Here is a 23816-nt window from a genome sequence, read left to right on the forward strand (position 1 = left end):
ATATTCTACTCATAATCACAACATGGTTCTAGTCCATGTTCATAAGATTAGGTCCATTCGGTTTTATGTCTGGTTTAAATCAAACTACCTTAGTTGAAAGGAACATTTATCATTATTATTATTAATAAAGTAAGTTTATAATAAACAAATCTTAGCTGCCATTTTGTAATACAAACTATAATCTAGTCTTGTACATACAAATTACTACTCTGAACACACTAGATAAAATCTTCGAATTCTAAATTTTTTTAGTTACTCTGGATTAAACAAATGTAGGGGTGATTTGTAAAGCTATGGTCTCAGGTAGGAGGTTAGTATCTCATTTTATTAAGTCACCTGGGTATTTGTCACCTTTTGCCTGCAAACTGGTGACAGGGAAATATGAGGCTCAAAGAAAGCAGGAGAATCTGGATTAATCACTCTACATTTTGATAAAAACTTTTCTCCACCAAAGAGAAGCACTCACACCCAGCACACACAGACATAAAATGGTCTCTGAATGTGTTTCAAACTGTTCGTTGTTAAGAGCTGTCCTACATTAGGCTTGCACCAACGGTTAGCACCTTTTTGTCACTTACCCTTTCTCAGTCCCCACTCAAAAGTAAAATTACATATGCTATAACAGTAGCATTAACAGTATTTATCCTGATGAGAATTAAAAGAAAAACAAGGCAATTCCATGACTTTCTGAAATTCTATTTATAAAATAATTTTAATGTATAGGCCTTTTGCCTAAATGCACCAGACAAAATTTTAGTAACTGTCTTCTGAGTCTGAACTTTCCTTAGAAGTAAAATATTGATGTACTTGTTAGGACTGAAATTGATTAAATGTAATTTTCATCTAATAGCTTTTTTTCCTGTGTTTATTGTGTATCTACAAAACTGAAAGTTTCTGATGATACTGGCTTCCAAAAGAAAGAATCATTTTTTTAATAAATAAGTGATACAAAAAGGAAAATGGTATTTGACTATTGAACTACTTTTACAAAAACTTACCCCCCCCCAAAAAAATTAATTGAAAAAGTTATTCCAACACTGTTTAGAGATCTAGTGTGGGGGGGGGAGAGAAAGGTATGATTGACACTTAGCTCTTCGTTAACTGCTGTAGCACTGTATTCACACAAACACGGCTTCACGGGTTTTCTAGCATTTTTGAGAAATTTCTCCACCGCCATGTTACCCAGGTGGCAAACACTGTGGAGTAAACTAAGAAATAATGAAAAATCTCTTCATGTCATTACAATAAATGTATAAGTATGCTCACCGTCAGGATTGTTTATATGCTGATTTCCTCTAACATTGCTCAGGAATTGGAAATTGCAACGAAACAAATAAAATGAAAAATTCAAAGTTTAGTGGAAATAAGGCTAGACAGATGCAAGATCAGATGACAACAAGGATTAAGTGCAAAGCAGAGATGTGCTGTTTACTGTGTGAGAGAGAAATTAATAGCTAATACTTTATTTAGGATGATGCAAGAATACTTAAGCAAAAAACCCAAATCCTGACTATTACTAGAAAATATGGTGTAGAGTTAGTCAGACAAATCTTAAATCCTATCTTTATAACTTCCTAGCTAGATGCCTTTAAAAATATTGCACTCATTTAAGTTCTGTTTCTTCATCAATAAATGAGGCAAATGCTAACATCTACCTAATAGATAGGTGTTATGATTAAATTTCTTTCAATAAAAATACCCAACTTTTTTTCTGAAAAAAAAACAATAATTCACCTTAATACTGAAATCATGGCAACGATAAAATAGAGAGAGTAAAAATAGTAGACCAATTAATAGAACTTGAATGTGTGTAACAATGTGGAACACACCCTGACAGAAATAGCCTATTTAATAAAGATTCTAGGGATCTCAGCTTCTCTGATTTCATCCACCCTCAGCATGCCAGTCACTATCTAATATAGTTGCCAAATTATACCCACCAAATCCAAGTATTCATGTGCTGCGAGAACTAGAGTGGTTGCCAACTCCACTTTTTGAAGAGAACAAAGGTCTCTGTGTTTACTTTGTAGATAATAAAAAATATATAGGTATGTTATTTTATTGTACATTGATGATAAAATGTCTTTAAAACTCGTAGAGATACAGAAAGTTCTGATAGCAACTTGACTGCTGTCCAACAGTCTTAAATAGGGGCATAGTTCAATATATGCCCTGAATCTCTGGCTGTAAATAGTGTCCATTGGGTCTACTTGCCCATCATTCCACACTCAGCCAGCTATCTTCCCTGTAATGATTGGGAAACAGCCTAGTGGCTACTCCTGTGATTTTGTTTTTGCTTAAGGACTCTGATTTTAGGTTCAGCAATCCGCTGAAGCCTGGCCAGGTTATAAAACAATAGGACATTGTGTGTAATATGTATAAAACACAGGTACATACTGGCTTTATGTCTATGCCAGTTTCTTCTTTTTTAAGATTTTTATTTATTTCCAGATAGAGGGGGAAGTAAGGGAGAAAGAGAGGGAGAGAAACATCAATGTGCAAGAGATACATTGATTGGTTGCTTCTCACCTACCCCCAACCAGGGACCTGGGCCACAACCAAGGTATGTGCCTTGACTGGGAATCAAATCAGCATCTCTTTGGTTCAGAGGCCAGCACTCAATCCACTGAGTCACAGGAGCCAGGTCTATGCCAGTGTCCTCTCAAGTTTTTCCCTAGCAACTTTGCTGTCTGGTCCCCTGTCCTTGTGATAAGATGATTTCAATGCCCCTGTCGCAATGTATAGATAACTACTTGTCTAGAGTGAACTTCCACCTTGGACAAGTAGGGAGTGCAGAAGTCTGACCATGACTAGGCATTGGTGGCCCAGGTGATGGGCATCTGTCAAATGGGAACCCAATAACATGTGGAGAAAACAGCAGGACAAGAACAGTTGGTCTGAAGAAAAGTCTCCAAGAAAATTCCCATCCCACGAAGTAAATCTCTATTCCAGATAAAGTCTCTAGGACCAGGAATGGCAACATGGAAGATGAGTGATTACCTGAGACATCATCTCACGTAAATAAAAATCTGAAAACACTTTCACGTGAGTCCTGCTTAGTAAGTACTAAAATAGTTTGGTTCAACAAATCTTGGGATTTGTAACTGCATAAAGTGTTTCTCTTCCAAATACTCTCAAAAATGGTTGCTGTTATCTTTACTTGTGACCTGCGGTTGTTAGTATTCTGCTGAGTTCTGTCTAATGTAATAATTATCTGCATGCTTTCTGACACAGTGGAATGATTAGAATGGCAGTATTCTACTCCCTTTATTGAAGACTCCCTATCAGTTTGGAACACGAGCAAAAAAAATAGTTTCACAGAAATATTTTTGTCATGTTTCTTGGTAACACCATTAAATATCAGCTCCTGTGTCAGCACTCACAGATATTCCTGTTTCAATATTTCAAACCCAGTGAAGAGAAGACTTGACAAACACTTAGTGGTGTGGGTCAGAATGTGTTCCTAGGAAAATACCAATTATGCAAATGACTACATCCATTTTAATTATAATCATGGCTGTTATATTGCTCAGACAAACTTGTGGCTAAGTTATATCAATGACAGTTTTCCCTGTGGTCTAGTAATATCTTTTTACGTGGAAATTTTTAAGTTTTTATTTATACTCCCTATGGTATTTTTATTATCTTTAATTAATCATTTATTTGATTTTTTAAGCCCTAAATAAAATTTCATTCAAACTAAACTCATTTTGTTGGTCTCATAGAAGGTACACTATGTTTTTGGTTATACAATTTATGCCAGTCCTGTCTCAGCAGCATCTTTAAAATGACCTGACCTCTTTATGTCAACGTGTCTCCAGAATATCTCCAAGTTTTTACCTCTTATTTAGGCTTCCCTACTTACTCTTCCCAGTTACGACCTTTCACCTGGCTTCCTACCCAACATGGCTCCCGAGGCTTTCCTCGGGGGCTTTGCTCTGAGGCTTCTCCAGCTTAACCTCACAACACTTTCACTTAGGCTTAGAGCTGGTACAGCTCTTCCCTGACCCAGGCGGCCCTGCCCTAGCTAATAACACCAGGAATCTGAGCCCCACAATGGAGACAAACCAGCATTTCCCAGCAGGAAAGAAATTCACCTGGATATATCATCCCTGAAAGGCCTTTGTGCCAATTTACACATTTCATAAATTCCTCACATTCACCTCCTCCATGGAGTCTTTCTTAACCCTATTCCTCCTGCAACCAAACAGCCTTCTCCTAAAATATGTAGCACTTAACTGCTTTTCAAATAAAGTCAGTTTTACTTTTATTATAAGAACAAAAATACAAATAAAAAATTGAATGCTTAATTCTCCTTGTTGAAAATAAGGGAATTTTCCTCCCTTGTTTTTCCTTTGAACATTTGCTTCAGAAAACTTCTAATCTTAAGTACCTTCTCACCTCTTCTTGTATAAATCCTTTTTAAGACTAAACAGAGTTTTTTTCAGCTTAAGACCCAACAGTGTCTTTCTACCGGTAACCATCTCTCTGTAAATAGCAGGCAGGATAGCACCCTGATGTCCCAGCTCCTGCAGAAGGGTAGGAATAAAACTTCTGTGGGTACCTTGCTCCAAGTAGGAAAATTCCCTTCTGTCATGAGAAATGTTTCCTTTTTCTCTCAGTAAAGCCAATTAGCTAAAACAGATGATTACCTCAATTACCAGGTAACCTTATGGTGAATTATGTGTGACAAATGGTGTCACAAAGTCCTCTTACTTGAAGATTGGTTATTGTTGTTTGTCTTGAGGAGATGTATGTAATGGGTCACGCCTAACTGGCTGTAAGAAAGGTTAACATTTTTTCTTCTGTCTTAGCTGATTGACTTAAATGGACACCACATTCTGGCTTAATAATTATTCAACAATAAAAGTATTTTATTCCCCTACTATCTTTATGAAAGAGACTTCTGGTTTGGGAAAAGATTTTGTTTGCATTTTGCCAACTCTATACACATAGATATTTTGGGTTTTTCATTCACCTTATACACCAGTACAATAGACTTGAATCACTCTATTACACTAGATGTTCAAGAAATGTCATATGACAAACTAACCTACAACAATAACAACTAGATATCATTATTATCATTACTAAGTTTTTTGATAGATACCAGCATAGTCTCTGATAGTTAAAGATAGTTGTGGGTACCTGTGTGTACACCTGCACACACACATGTTGCTACCAGGTTGTATAATGAAAGCCAGTATTTGACTAAAGCCAATATCTGACAACGTTCTCCCAGCTATACAAATATTTCTTATCAAGCAAAACAAAGTATAAAATGTGTTCAATAACTTCATAAAGTCGCAGTTCTCTGTCTTTTAAGTACTCTAAAAAGTACCTACATGAAAACTCAGTCAAGGCAGTTGCAACAAAAGTTCCAGCAGCAAGATTCAGCTGAACTACTAGCCAAGTGTCAGATGTCAGATGCCTGTGTCCAAAAGTGTTTGAGCACAGATTAGATAGAAGTCTTAACCCTGGGGTCCTTTTCTGAAGGGCATTGGCTATTGGACTCACCGCATTATTCGTTCCCGTTCATAAAGAGTGGGATTTTAGTATATTTCTAGTGAATTCACACGCCTTGAAAAGCACTTTTTTTCACTAACCAAGCTGCAGTAATGGAAACTTTTGGCTCTCCGTCAGCTGCGTGGCACACCCTGTGGGGCTGATGGAAGAATCAGACAGCAGAACCTCTTCTGTAGTGCAAGGTTTCATGAGTCTTTCAGATGCTCATTGCCCCTAACGCGCGTACCCCAGATCACTGCACTGTGACAGTAACTGACTATTTTACCTGGTTTCAGCTAACATATTTTAAAGAAAACTATAGACAATACAATACTTATGCCTTATTGTTAATTAGAACTGTATTGAGGCCTCACGAAGACATTGGCAAGAAGTCTCCTTCCTTGGACCATGAAAGAATTTTATATCCTAATACTGCAGCACTCCAAAGCTCAAGCTGAGATTTTTTTTTCAGTCTAGACTCTCTCCCATGGTGAGCTCATCAGGTCTCAAGGCTTTAACTGTCATCTGTAAGCGAACACTTCCAAATTGATGTCTGCAGCCTGGAACTCTCACATAACCTCTGGGCTTGTTCATCTAACCCCCTGTTTGATAGCTTTCATCTTCATTTGGATGTTTAATGGACATCTTAAAACTTATTATGCCAATAACAGGGCCCGTGTGTTGTCCTTTTTATTCTGCAGCATGTAGCTTAGTGTCTAACATTCAGTAAATGGCCTTTTAACACTTTTTACTGATGGAACTTGTAAAATTTTAACTTCACATAAAAATAATCATCCCAAAAAATAATCTTATTTCCGTTGTATTTTGTGTCTATTGTTACTTTGTACATATTCTGAGCATATAAATATCATGGTTAATAATTCCAATAAAACTTTTGGCTTAAATTTATTTTATCTCTGAAAAAAAAAGAAAAGTGAAGTCAGTTACGCAAAGGAATCTGGCACTAATTTCACTAACAACTCCCTACAACAGGTCATGGGAAACCATTTGTCAGCAGCCTCAACATCATCTGTATATGATCACAAACCACGGAATTACCTCTAGTTGAAGGAACATAGTGTGGAATTTGTTCGATTTATTTCGGAGACAGATTTAGCAAAGTTTAAAAATGCAGCTTCATTCAACACACATGTGTTGAGTACCTGCAGTGCACCAGGTGTAGCTGCTGGCAACACCGGCAAGCAAGGTGATGCCATCTTCTTTTGTGTGTGTGTCCCCAAGAAAGAGAAGAAAAGAAAGGTGATGAGCCCACCAGCCACAGAGACAGACAGCAGGTCACTTTAATGAAACGTGTTGTTTTCTTACAGGCTCCCCTACGGTTATGCTGTTTGGGAAGTCAAGCAACAAGGAAATAAATAAGCAGCACATGCCAATAATAACAAACCTACTATGGGAGAAAATGGGGTGTTTTAGTGCAGTGTTATCATAACACTGATCTGAACAAATAAGCATCATTTACAGACAAGACCTCCTATGTAGATTTGGGGAGAGAACACAGAGTACAGGACTGTGAATGAGTCAATGAGGAACTGGATAAGAATAATCGCTACTATTATTTTTACAAGCATTGTACATGACAGACATCATTCAAAGTTCTTTAAAAAAAATTAACTCTATTCATTATTATAAACACTCCAAGATAGTTAATGTATTAGTAGATATTATAATGGGTTTAAGATCAATACAATAGTCTGATGTTACAGACAAATCAACTAAACTAAGGCACAAGGCTCAGAATATTTTGTATTTATATCATATATGCATAACCCCTGTTTTCAGAAATATCAATGGAAGACTTATATTGACAGAAAAAGAAGAAGAAACAAAGTTTACTTTATCTGAAAGATACAGAAGTATGTCACTGTAGCAGAAATGTGAAAGTGGGAAATCAGCAATATTTTTCACAAAAGGCAGAGATGCAAGCATCTGTGCCCCCAAATGCTCAGTAGGGAACACACGGCTGAGAATGAACCATGAATGAATGAGTGAGGGTTGTAGCAGAGTCTAGAATAACTAGGTATTGCAGATCACACAGGACAGACCTGGTTGTTGCACGTATCCCTGCAAAACTGTTACTATTATGCCCCTAGTTCCTCAAGAGTGTCCTGCTCAGGCAATGTGTTACATGCTCACTCTAAAAACCAGCCTTCCAAAAACGTAACTGTTCTCCTGAGCTGTCCGTACGTATAGACAGACCCAGTGCGCGTGTGCTATCTGAGCATGTGCACATGTCGAGGAGGGGCACCTCCTCTGGGCTGAGTGATCCACACAAATCCTGAAGTTGTACCTACGTGCACAACACCTGGAACAGAAAATGCACGACTCTCAGAAACAAGCACATTTCTCCAATGGACAGTCTTTGCTAACAGAGCGTGGTCCGAGGATCTTTCTGCATTCAATGATGAGACCAGAAAACAAGAGGTCATTTACCTAGACATCTCTAAGAGACAGGCTGAGAGTCCTTGGTAGGTTATAAGGAATACTCTGAAATATCACATTTCTGGTTTTTTTATTACCTTCTTAATATAGTTTTCTGCCAAGTACTTCTCAAAAATGGCTTTTGGATGATAACCAAAGTGAAAGGCATGATACACAGGCATACACACCCACACATCAACACAAATATTGCTGAGAGGAACATGTATCAATCAACGAAATAATCTTTTAAAACTCATAATCAAACCAACATGGGGCAATGCTAAGTAACAAAGGAGCCATATTTCTGCTACAGCTGAGATTGCCTGTTAGAAGCCCCAAAACTAAGACAAGTAACTCATTGGTTTATAAAGCTCTTATTTAAGGGAAGTTGTATAGAAATAAGTGTTAAAATATGAAAATAAAAGATTGTATTTAAATAAACAGATGCGTGCTTTAGGACATGAGGGATGGAAGCATCGTAGTGGTTACGTGTTTTGATAAAGCACATCTCAACTGTCTCTCCCTCTTAAAGTTACAAATTTCAAGGCAAGTTCATTTCACTGAGTCAATAACTGAACTGTGGACAATACTCAGACACCAGAAGAAACAGCCAATTTAAAATGTTTTCCTGCAGCCTATCTATGCAATGTATTATTTGGATGGTGTCAGATTCAATTGTAAACATCTTAATTGGAATCTTTTCATATTTCAGTTTTCTTTTGTAAAAATGTCATATGGTTTATTGCCAGAAGTAAATACACTGCTGTGGGAGAGGCAAAAACAAAGGGCTTTTGGAAAGGAGAAAAAAATAAAGATTGCACAAATCCATGTTTTTGACTTTCAAATCTCTCACTGTGTTGACAAGACTCCTCCACATCCCAACTTTGCTCCCCTTTCTGGCCTCACGCTGCCTCCTACCCACCTGCGACGGCTCAGAGAGTTATTTCAAGACTTCTCTGCCATTTGACCTTGCTCCCCCAAAATCTCTAAGCAGTTATACAAAATGTAACTTGTAAGCAACTCGAAGACAATCTGCTTCCTCAGCACAGAGCATCTTACCAAGCACACAGCATTTGCTTAATGAATATTTGTAGCATGAATAAATGAAAAGTTATGCTCAATGTTTTCATTTAAAATGTAGTATTTAGTCATCTTAATAGAGTCAGATGACTTTGAGGAATTTTTTTAAACTTCAGGTCTGAATTCCTAACAGCACTATGTTTTGTACATAACCGCAGCGTGGTGCTTTAGGAAAAGAACAGGTCTTTTTTTTTTAACTATTAAATAATTCAAAATGATCAGAGAAAGTCCAGGCATAGATAATCTCATAATCCCTTACTTACAGAGTCCATTCCTTATTTCCCAAAACTATCTTTTGAATCTTTTAACAAGTATTGCAACAAACGCACAAGCACGCACACACACATGCAGAGGCACCCTTACATTTTCCTTTTTTTCCTTATTATCCTCCCTATAGAGTAAGACGTGGCTATTAGTGAGTCAATCAGTCAACGGGTGAAATGCAAATAGCAGCTCACAGTGATTTTTTTTCCAGGCTTTCTAGTCCAGACCATAGAAATAAACCATATTTCTCAGAGAAAAATCAAATGAACCTCATGTGAATGAATTGTTCTCCTTACCATTTTCATTTTTCAAAAGAAGCAAATGCTTTTACCTGGAAAGTACTTTCTTTGACTAAGTTAGTATCATGCCGACTGACCTTTACTTTATTGTTCCACCAGCTCTCTGGCATTTTAATGTTTTGGTCTGTAATAACAGTCTTAAAGAATGGCATGGGCTTTTGGAAGCAATTTTCTCCCTAAGGATTTAAAATCAGTCTTTATTTTTCACATACTCCAAACAAAGCACTTTAAAAATAAAATGGAAATGCAGTTAGTGCAAAGAAGTGGGCTCATTCATACTTCAATATATTTAAATGCTGGGTAAAAAAGAACACTGCATATAGATTTTTTAAATGTTTTTTAAGCTTGAGTGATTTCTGGGTTCAAGATCAAATGCAATATATTATAAGGCTATGATCTTTCCTTTGCAGAGACTTTGGGGATGGCGAATCCTAGGACAGCCCCAGGAGAGGCCATAATTTTCCATGTGTACGGTTTGTTCTGCTGAAAATGTCCCTGGGCCTGGCTCCAACCTGGTGGTGTTTCTAGTCAGTCTGTAAAAACGTGACTTTCTCTGGTTCCACAGTTTCTGCTAATATAGCCTTTCAGCTGTTTTCCAAATTTTAAAAAATGAATAAAAAAGAAAATCAAAGGCATTTTCACGTTGCAAAACAACCTTCCCCTGCTGAGCTAACAGATTTCTCTCCCTTTTGTCTCCGAGAGGAAACAGAATATACTCTTAAACTCTCCCTTCGTCTCCGAACATTCGCAGCTGGTTTCTTCTCACAGATTCATGACTTTCATCACCAAACGAATCCTTAGCAAAAAATTTAAAAAGCAAGTCAAATAAAACTTAAAAATGTAAAACTGAGATGTGAAATGTAAAACTCTTTTTGTCGATTATTTTAATTCACCATTATGTATAATTAATAAACAACCTGAGGAAGGTTTTGTTTAATTAGCATCACTGATAAATATAATTTAAATTTGTTAAGCAAAGGAGATGTCGGTGTTTTTAAATAAATATGTTGTCATCAATATATTTTCCGAGTAATGAAGAAAGTATTATTCTAAGGTAAGACCATTTTAGATTTTTGAAATGGATTACATGTTCAAGAAGATGGTCTTTAAAAAACTAGTCAGAAAACATTTAAAGAAAAACACAGTGATCAGGACGCTGTCCTAGGCACAAAATTAGAATTTTAAAATATCACAATATACAAATTTCCCACCCACATAAAAGATCACATTCTATTTGTAAGATCAAATAATAAAAACATATGAAAGAAATAACAAATAAGAAAGCTAGCTGGGCTGTGTAAAAGTTAGTGAAATAAGAATGGAGACATTATTGTGAGTTGTTGGCAATAGAGGAGGGTCACCGTGAATTCCTCAACCCTCGGCAATTCTTCTCTCCACTAGTGTCCTTTGGTAGGCTTCTGAATTGTAGTTGCTTGAGTTTTCTCATCCTTGTTTCTGTCATCACCATGGACTAATAATTTCCTGGAATTGTCAGTCTTCATGTTTTACCCATTCAAAATCTAAACATGTAATCTCACAGTTTACATATTTCAAACTAAAACTCTTCACCTTAATCTCTATCAAATCCTCAAGTGGCCACAGTCTAGCATTTATCATCACCCAGAACTGCTCTGGTAAATATGTAAATCTATAATATCTTTCTCTGTTACCAGCCTTCTAGCTCTTTTTGACCACATCCAGACCAACCTCTTGCCCCAGGCCTTCCATACAACCTGTTTTCTTCCATTTTTAATGCTTCTTTCCCCTTCCTTCCTTCCTTCCTTCCTTCCTTCCTTCCTTCCTTAGCCAGACTGAACCCCATGGCTAATGAGGGAAATCCTTTCACGTCAGTACCTCAACTCCTTACAGCTGTGTCCTTTCTTCATCCCTTCCCTGCAAATAAGCATCTCTTTGTTCTCAAGTCAACTATTTAAATAGATAAATGATGTTATAGAAAAACCTCAAATATTATGCATTTTGTTACTAAAAAATGTTGTTGAATGAAAGAAGATAGGCTATGAAGAAGAGGAGAGTAAGACACTTACACACCCAAGGCCTTGTGTAAGTGTCTTACTGGTAAAGTCCACAATCCAACCACAACTTTTGACAGGACCTATTCAGTGGACTGGATGGTGCCAAATCAGCATAGGTGAAGAAATTAATTTCAGGTGACACAGTATGTCTTTTCAAGAAGATTGGCAGGAGTAGAAGTAAAAGATAAAATGACAGCTAAAAATGACAGGTGGGGTCTGTGAAATCCTCTTAATATGGGTGATATTTAAATGTTTTTGTAGACAAATAAGAAGAAGCTAACATGATGGAAAATGCTGACAATAAAGGTGGATCAAAGTATCAGAAAGGAAGTCATAAATGAGATCAGAAGACCAGTCAAGGGAGAATACCTTTTATTCAAGAGAATAGAGGGAAAGAGAATGTAAGATTTAGATGAGATTTCATGTCAAAGAGACAGATTTAATAAATTCCTCATTAAAAGTCTGCTGTGTGTGTGTGTGTGTGTGTGTGTGTGAGAGAGAGAGAGAGAGAGAGAGAGATAGAGAGAGAGAGAGAAGTCTGGAGAAATTCTTCCCTGATATAAAGATTGAAGAACTCAGGTGGGGTAGGGGATTTGAAGAGAATGGAAAGGTTTTAGAGGAGTTGTGTATATATAGCTGCCCAAGAAAGGCATAGAAAGATTGTCAAGCATAATTCATGTTGCAGGTAAGCTAAAAGACCACACATTTATTTTATCAAAAGTAAAAAAATTTGTTCTTTCTGTAATAACTTTCTATGGTGTATTATGTGATATACTGGTTCCTATGTTCAGATCACTTCATTTCAACATACTTACACTCTGTTCACTGCTTTCTCTGTTTCTGCTTTGTTTCCTGTGAAAAGATTCACAATATCCCCTACTACCTAACACTGTGCACCACTTCTGTAATTATAACTGCTGGCTTGATTCATGTGCACCTTTTGATTGCCTTGCTTCTGCTCAGTCATTAACCACCACCTGTAACAGCTCAATAACTTGAATCCTATGTGATATAAACTCACCACTCTCTCTATCCCTATGAACAGGAGAGAGATGAGTAATACACCCTCTGAGAATTTGATTTAACTATCTACAGCATTTCATGATCTAATATATTCCATCTCTAGCATTTATTCATCTATCTATAGCTGCCCCCTCCTGCTGGTAATTTACAAGATTTCATCCCCATTACTGCAAACCTAGAGAAAATGAAAAATGGACAGATATCCTTGGAAGATGTCATCCAAGATTTATCCCTGAAAAGCCTGATTTGTCTCCATTTAATAGCAAAACAGCACAACCTTAATAAAATTAAAGACGTTTGGAAAAGAAGTTGATTTTGAAAAGAAAATTAGTCGAGTGTTAGATTTCAGGCTGACTGTTCTCTATGTGCGCCTCCATCCCCATCTCTAGCCTTGTCTGTGCTCCAGAAGAGGACAAGTCCACATCATTTAGGTTCCCTGGCCTCTGTATTCCTGGTAGCTTTGGCCAATGAGAGTGCCAGGAAATGGGAGGGGGAAGGAAATAGAAAAAATAGGCATTCCCCCAACCCTGTCCCCTCTAAGTCGGACTGCCGTTGTCACAGGGGCTGCACACCTCTACCTCAGCCACACCAATTCTTGGGAAGTTCCTTCATAGCTTCAGTTTCTCCAGGTTCTAGTAAGCGCTCTTCCCTTGGACACTCAGTCCAAGGGGTAGAAAGGTATTTCGGTATCGCTAGTCCCTGGATGTATCGCCACGCTCTGCTGATTCCCTAATCCTGCCCACACCACTGTAAATAGTTCATTCATCAAATATCTTCCATTAGCCCTTTGAATATGCCATCTGTTTTCTGCCTGGACCCTTCCTGATGCTGAAGTGTTTTGTTTGAAATGACAGCAGAACACCCAAACAATGAGAAGGCAGCATTTAACTGGAGACACTGCACAGAAATAAAGGAGTGAATTCAGAACTAAAAATGAATATTTGGAAAACTATCTGCACAAATGTGATAATGGAACCCACTTCAGAGGATGAACTCTGAAGAATGGTATAAACAGTAAATGCAAAGTAAAAAAATATATATATATATATAAATCATGGATGTACCCATACTTACAACAATTAGAAAAAAATGAAATGAAAGGAGAAAAATAAAGAATGAAAAATCAGAAAGTTTGCTGAACTTCATGTGCATTTAATGTTTTTGTTAAAACAAAACCATTTAGAAAATCTGGGGTCTCTGTTCCCCCAAAATTATTAAACATTTTGTTCTATCATCCAAGTGTAGTGTTCATATATGAGAATGCATGAGCTTGTGTGCAATTACATTTTCTAAAAATATTTCAAAAAGGCATTTGCTCCTGTCCTTATAGACTTAACTATCTATACATGTGTATTAATATAATTTTACATTATATGGTTTAGCAGGTTCTTAAATACAAAAATAAAATTGACTTATGTAATGCAGAATAAGTTTCCTAAGCACAACAATTTATAAAATTGCCCATAATCAACTCTGGATTTTTTGTTCATGTGTGTTATTTTTTCACAATTCTCTTTTTGTTTTGAACAGAAGCAGCCCTTGATATTGCAAATAACCTTTGCAGGTTGAAGAAACTGTTTTGGTGTAGGGGGCGGCTGGTGCATTGTTTTGTCTTGTTCTGTTTTAAACAGGAGACTAGAGTTTAAAGATGGAGCAGATGTTGCAGAAAAAAAATAGAGACCAAATCTGCAAGCCAATATTTTAAGCCAGTTGTTATCTATTTTCAAACTGTGCCTTTCCAAATAAACAAATGGGATCTTATCAAAATAAAAAAGCTTCTGCATGGCTAACGAAAATAGTATTAAAATAAAAAGAGAACCAACTGTATGGGAAAACATATTTGCCAATGATACCTCAGACAAGGGTTTAATTTCCAAAATATACAAAGAACTTACACGACTCCACTCTAAGAAAACGAGCACCTCATTTAAAAAGTGGGCAAAGAACTTGAACAGGCACTTCTCCAAGAAAAGATGCTCAGTATTGCTAGCTATCAGAGAGATGCAAATTAAAACCACAATAAGATACCACTTTATACCAGTCAGCATGGCCATCATAAACAAAGCATCAAACAACAAGTGCTGGAGAGGTTGTAGAGAAAAGGGGACCTTAGTTCACTGTTGGTGGGATTGCAGACTGGTACAACCACTGTGGAAAACAGCATGGAATTTTCTCAGAAAACTAAAAATGGATCTGCTTTTAGATCCAGCAATTCCACTGCTAGGATTACATTCTAAAAATCCTGAAACACCAATCCAAAGGAACCTATGCACCCCAATGTTTATAGCAGCACCATTTACAATACCCAAGAGCTGGAAGCAACCTAGGTGCCCATCAGTAAATGAATGGATCAAAAAACTATGGTATATTTACACAATAGAATTCTATGCAGCAGAAAGAAGGAGCTCCTACCCTTTGCAACAGCATGGGTGGAAATGGAAAACATGCAGAGTGAAATAGGCCAGGTGTTGAAAGACAAATACCATATGATCTCACCTTTAACAGGAAGCTAAACAACAAAACAAACAAGCAAGCAAAATATAACCAAAGACACTGAAATAGAGAACAGGCTGACAGTGACCAGAGGGGAGAGGTGGGAAAATACTGAATTTCAGGGGAAAAGGGGAAGGCTTTACAGGAACAAGTATAAAGGACACGTGGACAAAAACTAGAGCAGGATGGAAATGGGAGGGTGGTGGGGAGGATGGGGGGGTGGGCAGAAAACTGTACTTGAACAACAATTAAAATGCATTTTTTTAAATGTCTTTCTAGTAAAGTGGAAGTTGGTCAGTGCATTCCATAATGCAGTTCAAATACAAAAGAAAGGTAATTTTAGCATATGAGAAAAACTATACCCCAAATTTCCCAGATTTATTATGTTATAGTTACAACAAAAACATTAAGTGCCTCGGGGATCTAGCAAACTTTATGATCTTTGTGATACTTTAATATTTTTTCTACTTTTATCTTCCTTTCATTTATTTATTTGTTTATTTATTTATTTATTTTAATCTCAACTGTCCCTATATTGAAGCTTCAGCAGCACTCAACATCAGTCTTGGGTCTATTTGTTTTCAGAGCCATTTTTTTAACCTTTTCTGGTTCTTTCAGTGTCTTGATAAGAATTGATCCCTGCAGTCCTCATTTACAAGGCTCCCTTTCAGAAGACCCTCAGCTGGGGTTGGCCATTTAAAAGCAACAGTGAAAGGGTGGAGCTCAGGAAGAGCAGAGAAAGCAGGTGTTTGCCCTCTCCCCCTACAGGTATCTCTGAGAGTCACTGTGTGCTTCCCATGGTTCTAGTACCTGCCATACAGGCTACTCATGATTCCATCTTCCACTAAATGACTCAGTGACCTAAGTCTCAAGGCTCCAGTAACGCTGCTTCTTACCTCTTTCGGCCCAAAGCTGGTAATACCTTTGATTCTTATTGATCTCCAGGTTGCTTCCCTGTCCCCTGGATGGCTTCTTACTCTCTTCTAGCAACTGAAAAACCAATAGGCTCTTTTATTAAATTCCCTCTGTCTTAAATACATTGAGTGTTTCCCATTTTCCTCACTGGGCCATGGGTGATTAACACTCTCTATTTTGCTCTGTGTTATACTGATTTGCATATTTATTTTATTTTCTCCACTATGCTTTGCGATTATTGCCTATAATACCTAGCACCAAGTAAATGTTTCACAAATATGTGGATTTGTATTTCTAAAGGGAATTTTGAGAGGTTTAATATTTAATGGAAAATTAGAACAGATTAAAGAACCTTAATAAAGGATAGAATCACTCTCAGTAAACTTAAAAGCAGCTATTAAAACTAGCCAGTAATAACTTATCTCATCGTGACACTGATTGAGGGAAAGACCACAGCACTCCTGACCTACTCCCACACCCAAGTACCACAAATCCTCTTAGAATTAATAGCAGTCATAACCCTTTTCATAGGTGAAAATGCAGCACTCTTAGCAGAAAAGTAACATAGAAATTGTAATAGCCCGTAATTTATACCACGACTTGTAAAACACAGGCATTGTGTGATGGTTTCCATGGCTACATGCATAGAGAGAGGAGTGAGATTACAGATGGAAATAAGCTATGACTGAACTGTAAAAAAGTATAAAAAGAGTAACTTTGAGAATGAGAGGAAAATATTTTTTCAAATGAAGTGTTACAATTTAAACCACATAAAATATGTGGTTGTTATAATAATCTGACAGTGATGTGATTAACTGAGAAATATCAAAGTAAGAAGAAATGAGTTATTGTAATACAACTGAAAGATAACTATATTACAAAGAAAAGTACGGGAGCCAGAGTCTCAGCAGCACTCCCAGGTGGAAAAGGTGAGCCTCTTTGCTCTCGAGATGGCACAAAAGCACTCCATGCTGATAGTACTGCTCCTCACACCTCTTCTGGAGAAACAACTCAGCAAGCAACAGCCCCAATACATTCTGTGGTGATTATTGTAAACCTGGGAGATTTACAGGTCCATTTCACTGCGTCAGTGTTCCAGGATTCATTTCCACTGCACACACCACCTTTCTTCAAACAAGCCTGGCCTTCAGGGTTGCCTGACATATACCTATACAGGTGGCAAAGGCTGAGAGCCAGTTTCTCACTATGGGAGTGGGAATTTACAGATTAAAAAGTAAAGAAGGTTAGAATGATCCATGCGGCAATGCATTAGAGTTGAAAACCTCAGTATAAACTCGTTCCACTTAATATAGATATAGATGATTATATACAAAAATATTATATGTGTACATACACACATGGGGTTAATATACATAGATTTATTTCCTTGCTCTGTCAACTAGAGGACCTAAAAGAGTAACACCCTAGTAGAAACAAGCACATCAACTGTCCAGATATTGGTTTCTATTACCATTCTCCAACAACAGGAACCAGGACTTCCTAATTCTAGGTCCAAGAGAAGAAATATACAAGATGGGTGGGAAGCAATTTGGAGTGTCAGAAAGTATAAAGGTGAAAAAATGGATGAGAGTATGTTGAAGAAACACAGGAGCCCCTGAAAGAGCTTCCAATGGACAAAGCTGGAACAATTTAAGCAAACAATAAATAAAGTTGTGTTGAATTATACAGCCCAAATAATAAAATAAATGTCTCTGAGTCCACACTAAGAGAAAACAATATATTGAATAAATAATAAATGGGAAGAAAGATAAACCTCCTGTGCAGAAGCATTTCAAATACCATATAAATACTTTATTTTCAAGGAGGGGCATAACTCCTCACTCTTTAAGTGTAGACTGTACATAGTGGTTTCCTTTCAAAGAGTACGGTATTACAGGATGGAGGGAGTGGAGGAAGGAAGAGTAACTTTATAGTGGTGAAACCTACTGCTTCATCCAAATGACCAAAATCAACAGCAACAGGGGTAATCATTTTGATAATATGTATAAGTACCCTTGATATGTTGTGGTGAAAATGGCCCTTTACATTTGTGATCTTCCTCCCAAAACACGTAGCCTATCTGATCATGAAAGAAAACATCAGGTGAATTTCAATATGTGGGCAACCTGCAGTGTACCCTAACACTCCTCAAAACTGTCATTGCCATCAAAAACAAGGTAAGTCTGAAGCCCTCAGATCTCTTTGAAATGTTATCTACTGTTTGATCCTTGCCGCCCTGTATTCCTGTGTATTACAACCCAATAAAAGGCTGCGGAGAAAGGCGCTCAGGGCCTTTTTCTCCTCGGAGAAATTGGCCACTGCTGGCCCTCATCTTGCCTGAGAAACTGGCCACAGCCCACTCCTCCTCCATCCCAGAGCAGATCCAGCATGTCTCGGCCATATTTATTCATTCACAGGTGTCCGTGGTACCGGGGGGACCTCGTGAAAGAAGTCGCCCCCACAATTTGAGATATTAATAACAGGGAAAATACTATGCAAGGATATACAGGAGCTCTTTATAGTATCTTTGCAATTTCTCTGTAAACCTGAAACTGTTCTAAAAAGTCTACTTAAAAAGTGGTAATTACAAACAGAGGGTCGAGCAGAAGTAAGGCCTCCTTGAGTTTTGGTTGGTAGGATAATAACATGGGCATAATAATTTATAGCTTCAACTTGAACATTTCACCTAAAATGTCCTATGGTATGCTTGAGTATAATATTGCTATGTTACAGAATGACATGCTTATGGTTTGTAATAAAAAGATTTTGTAATAAAAAGGGGGCGCTATTTGTTCCAGGCTCTGTATATCAAAACATGCTCATATTTCAAAAATATTCCACAGAATGATGTTCAATTCTAAACAAATGACCATAAAAGCATTCAAATATCTTTAATTCATTACTCTGAGAATAATATTGTTCTATAATACTACGAATTTTAGATCTTTGATAATATTATCAATTCCTTAATTTAATAAAGGAGGAAATTCTGAGTCATATGATGACCATAGAATGGTTTTATAGTTAGATGTAACTTGCAATAATTTTTTTGCAAAAATATCATTTATATCAACATATATATGTTGATATACATGTTGATATATCATATATATATGATATATATACGTTTATATGTGTATATAAAATCTCAGCACTTTCACACTATAGAGTTTAAGAGTGAGGCTCTGAACCCACCCTAAGTGTGAAATGATTTTATACTTACTAAACAAATGACTTTGATCAAATTACTTAACTGGTGTACTTCAGCTTCCTTCCATGGAAGGCTGTATTCAATGAATGGGCTTAACGTGAGAGTTAAATGAGTTAATATAAGTAGATCACCTGAAAGAATGCCTCTCATGTAGCAAAGTCCAATAAGTGTTAGTCATTTCTTTAAGTTTTACCAAACCTCCACACATACTAGGATGTAAGTTTCATGAAATGAGAAATCTTTGTCTTTTAGAGTCACTGGCATAGTTCATGTGCCAGAAATGATGCCTGGATCCTTACAGGTGCTCCATAAGCATTTAACTTTTGAATTGTCATCATCATTATCATCAGCAGCAGCAGCAGTCCAAATCAATTGATACAATTACTCAATTGCATAAATAAACTAGGCTGACTAGGTAAGGCATAAAATTCCTGATAAGAAATATTCTGCTGCACTGGTCATAGAGACAAATGAAGAAGTGAAAACAAAGATAGTCCCAATCATGCCAAGCTTTCCCTCAGAATTTTCAATTAAGCAATGTGAAGTAAGTCATTTTAACCCTTCTTTCCTCCCTTGAAACTTACCAAAAACCCGACAATTTTTAAAACAATAAAAATATCTCTATCTTCAACACAACAAGCAACTGGCTCTTAACCGTGAGGCAGTGAGTTGAAGCCAAGAGGGTTTAGCCACTGCCTCCCTCTCTCATCAACAACCCAGGGTTCCTGCAACATAGAAAATTACGTTTAGATCTAAACATTATTGTTGCAGTAAAATGAAGCTTTGGGAAAATGTCCTAGCTCAATTCCCTCCCCACTTTCTAAGTAATTTGACACAAAACTTTTGTTGCCTTATAAAGCAAAGCATATCAGTCAACTCTATTGCAAATGATATTAAATTTGACATTTCATCTAAGGAATGAACATACCATTAATAATGACATTCCAAGGTGAGGTGACTGACCAATGCCTGAAAAACTGTTACAGGACTCAAATTTCTCACCCATGTATGGGCCCTGGTGGGTTGAATAGAAATAGAATAAGAAGCCAACCTACAAGAGGAGAGTGAGTCCTTTATAGCCATCCATCCTCCCTGCCCTACCCTATAGATTAATCAGTGGACACAGGATCTTAGGGGAGATATCTCTCTTAACTGAGGCATTTCCTGGGGGCTGAGGGCTGTCTGCCAGTTGGCATGTCCCCCGCCTAAGTAATAAGTCCTTTACTTATAAAGGTGGTTGTACACAGCATAGTGCAGCATCCGCCACTGCAGTGTTGAGTGTATTACTTAGACGTATTAAGGTCAGTGTGTTAAGAAGCAGTTAAAAGAACTGAAAGGAACTGTCTTTAAAAAGATGGTCTTATGCTATGAGCAATAGTTAAAGAGGAACGAACACTGTGTCTCATTTTAAGCCTACTGGTATTATCAAATTACTTTTACTCTGTGTTTATTAGTTGACAAAGATAAAAAGAATGTTCACACGGCAGGACACAAAAAGCCATTTAAGTGTAAATGTATACATATAAAGATAAATAAGAAGAAATATTTCAAATTTCATTGTTAGGTTAAGGTGATAGGAATATATTTAGATACACAGGCATATAGTAGAATATAGATAGATACCTATTGTTCAAACTTTCTTTTTTTAATATATTTTATTGATTGTGCCATTACAGTTGTTCTATTTCCCCCCTTCATTCCCCTTCACCCTGCACACCCCTCCCCCACCATTCCCCCCCTTTAGTTTATGACCACGTGTCTCAAGTTCTTTAGATTCTGTATTTCCCATACTATTCTTGCTCCCCTATTTTCTACCTACTGTCTATGCTACTTATTTTCTGTACCTTCTCCCCTCTTCTCCTTCTCCCACTCCCCTGTTGCTAACCCTCCACATGATCTTCATTTCTATGGTTCTGCTCCTGATCTAGCTGTCCTCTTAGTTTGCTTTTGTTTTAGGTGTGGTTCTTAGTAACTGAGTTTGCTGTCCTTTTACTCTTCATCTTTTTTATCTTCTTTTTCTTAGGTAAGTCCCTTTAACAGTTTATATAATAAGGGCTTGGTGATGATGAACTCCTTGAATTTGATCTTATCTGAGAAGCACTTTATCTGCCCTTTCATTCTAAATGAAAGTTTTGCTAGATAGATCAATCTTGGATGTAGGTCTTTGGATTTCATGACTTGGAATAGTTCTTTCCAGCCCCTTCTTGCCTGTAAGGTCTCTTTTGAGAAATCCACTGACAGTCTGATGGGAACTCCTTTGTAGGTGACTGTCCCCTTAGCTCTTGCTGCTTCTAGGATTCTCGCCTTCACTTGAATCTTGGCTAATGTAATGATGATGTGCCTGGGTGTGTTCCTTCTTGGGTCCAACTTCTTTGGGACTCTCTGAGCTTCCTGGATTTCCTGGAAGTCTATTTTCTTTGCCAGATTGGGGAAGTTCTCCTTTATTATTTGTTCAAATAAGTGTTCCATTGGTGGCTGTTCCTCTTCCCCTTCTGGAACCCCTATAATTTGGATGTTGGAACATTTAAAGATGCCCTGGAGGTTCCTAAGCCTCTCCTCATTTTTTTGAATTCTTGTTTCTTCATCCTTTTCTGTTTGGTCATTTTTTTCCTCCTTCTGGTCCACTCCATTGATTTGAGTCCCAGTTGCCTTTCCATTACTATTGGTTTCCTGTGTATTTTCATTCATTTCAATTAGTTTAGCCTTCATATGTTCCTCTAATTTGTGACTATAATCAACCAGTTCTATGAGCATCCTGATCACCAGTGTTTTGAACTGTGCATTCGAAAGTTTGGCAATTTCTTGTTCACTTAGATTTATTGGCTCTGGGGCTCTAAGTTGTTCTTGAGCCATGTTTTGATCTGTTCCTGCCCGTTAAGTACGAGGAGGTGTTCACCAGGGCGGGGCCACCCAGGTCTCAGGTTTGTGGCTTAGTATGTGGGGGCGGGGTCAGAGAGGGACAATGGCAGTCCCCTCTGCCATTTTCCGCCACTGGGGCCTGCATGGTCTGTCTCACTGTTTCGTTCCTTCACCGGTTTATCTCCGCTCAAATGTGTGACTGTGGTCAGCCCTCAGTGAGTCCACCACCTGGCGTCCTCAGTGGGTCCACCAGCTTCTTCACACCTGGGATCGGCCTACGGCTGCCGGTGCGCTTGGGTTGCGTGCCCGGGTCGGTAGGTGGATCTTTCCTGCTCGACCCTGCTCTGCTGCTGTCCCTGCCCCTCTTACCGGTTTGGCTAAAGGGTTTGTTGTTGTCACACTTCCATGTAGTTCAATTTTCTGTGGTTTGGCTTCATTTTTGTTGCTAAAACTTTGTAGTTTTTCAACTTGATTGTGTGAGAAGTTGCAGTGCTTCCACCTACGCCTCCATCTTGGTGGAATGTTCAAACTTTCTATAAAATTACTTATTATACTTTTTAAATTTAAAAAGATAATAAATAAAATCTGTAAATAAATAAATGTATTTGTGAAATTTTATACTGAAAAGAAATATTTAATTATTTAGTTCTATATTAAAGTAGATTTATCTACAATTGTTATTTCATGTTGGAGTTTCAGACTTTGAAAATTATACATCTATATATACAGCACTAGTTATAAGAGATTATGTTGGATATAAATTGTATATATGTCTATCTGTTATCTATCTATTTATCTACCTATGGCATATCATGGTTAATTAGGCATCAATTAACCCAGGTGATAAGAAATCTGCTTTTCCTTTATAAGTAGCAGACTGTAAAATACCTCTCTGAATAAAGTCATTACTGAAAGTTCTCCCTTCATACCTCATAGCAAATTCCTATTCAGCTGTCACAGTCACATATAAAATCACTTCCTTTTCAAAACATTCATTTGCATTCCTCCCTCTCACACCCAGTGGTCTCTATGTCTTTACTAATAAGAACAGAATGTAGCAGCCTGATAATCAGAGCTTCTAAAACTTGCTTGATTTAATAACAGAAAACTTGAGAAGCGTTTGTTAAAAACAGATTCTCCAGCCTCAGCCTATCCAATGCAATACCAATGGTGTTGGGACTATGATTCGTACTTTAAGAAATCCCTAAGGTGATTTGTTATGACCAAACAATTTTTATGAACAGTGCTGTAGTGTAAAAGCAAATGCTTTGGGAGAAGAGAGAGTCAAGTTCTTATCACAGCCAGAATCAGAGCCTAACTTCATGAATTAAATAACATGTACTAGAACCTTGCACAATAACCAGCATTAATAAGTACATGGCAACTATTCTTATCCTCCTTTTAAATCCCCTCCCCCTATTAAAGCTCTTACCACTTTATAGTTATTTATAACTACGTTCACTACTGGATGTTGAATACACAACAACAGGTACCACAGTTTTACTCTTGGGTCTCTAGTAATGACCATTGTACCTGGGACATTGTTGATGCCCAAAACTTATTCACAGAATGAATTGACTCAGGACAGCCTCCTAATTACCACTTAATAGTTCTTTGCCCAGATTTACTATCTTGTCCATTCTCCTCACCCCACCTCCTACAGATTACATACAACAAAGTGTACTCTTTATAATG

Source organism: Artibeus jamaicensis, unplaced genomic scaffold, assembly GCF_021234435.1.
Source record: "Artibeus jamaicensis isolate MK-2021 breed Jamaican fruit bat unplaced genomic scaffold, CSHL_Jam_final contig_391, whole genome shotgun sequence".
Classification (NCBI taxonomy): domain Eukaryota; kingdom Metazoa; phylum Chordata; class Mammalia; order Chiroptera; family Phyllostomidae; genus Artibeus; species Artibeus jamaicensis.